This window comes from Dendrobates tinctorius, unplaced genomic scaffold (genome assembly GCF_039654945.1).
Source record: "Dendrobates tinctorius isolate UK_male_01 unplaced genomic scaffold, ASM3965494v1 ptg000456l, whole genome shotgun sequence".
Classification (NCBI taxonomy): Eukaryota; Metazoa; Chordata; class Amphibia; order Anura; family Dendrobatidae; genus Dendrobates; species Dendrobates tinctorius.
In genome coordinates this window covers 320,460-321,404 of record NW_027362118.1, presented here as the reverse complement: position 1 = coordinate 321,404, position 945 = coordinate 320,460, and positions in this window count along the sequence as shown.

The window sequence follows — 945 nt, the reverse complement described above, 5'->3', positions numbered from 1 at the left end:
CTCTCCAAGCCTCTCATTTCTACGGGTTTCATCGTCCTCACCAAAGGTGACTCATCAGGAGACTATTTAATATTGACCTATATTCAAGCGAGACTAGACAAAAAAACTAAAATCATGTATCATGTTATCCGAAACAGTCAGAAAACTAGCCCCATATTGGCAGATCCCAGACCTCACACTATATACTGTGTAAGTTTATAAGCTCCTCCAGTGTCAGGAATAGATAGAATGTGACAATACAGTATAATTCTTGTGTTTTTCTCCTATAGGGACTGCCCTAGTTTGGTAATGTAACTGCTGTTAATTAGTAGTGCAGACAAATTGTCCTAGACTAAACTCAGTCTTCAGACGGCCCAATATGTACCACTCAGGGAAAACTTACCTGCTCCAAAGATCATTAGCAGCTTCTAACTAATGGCCATGCTGCAGTCTTTCAGGGAATGAGTGCAATATCGTTATAGAGACTAGAGATATGTGCAATCATAATGTCTGGGAGATCTGTGCCATTATTTAGTATGAATATGGAAATTATCTCTGACAGTTAAGTGTTCCCTGAGTGGTATATACTGTATTGTCACATACTATCTATTCCTGACACTGGAGGGGCTTATAAACTTACACAGTATATAGTCTGAGGTCGCCCAATATGAGGCTAGTTTTCTGACTGTTTTGGTTAACATGATACATGATTTCAGGGTTTTCTTCGTCTAGTCTCGCTTGAATATAGTTCAATATTAAATAGTCTCCTGATGAATGAATGAATCCAATGAATATTCATTTCTCTTAAGTAGCGGCACACGTGACCGCCGGCAGCAGCAGCAGGAAGCCAGTGGCTGACACTGCGCGCTACTGAAGAGCAATGAATAATCACCGCTATCTCCAATGAACAGTCCCGGTAAGTACTCCGGCAGCTGTGCTCTGCTTATGAGCAACGCATGATGTCCC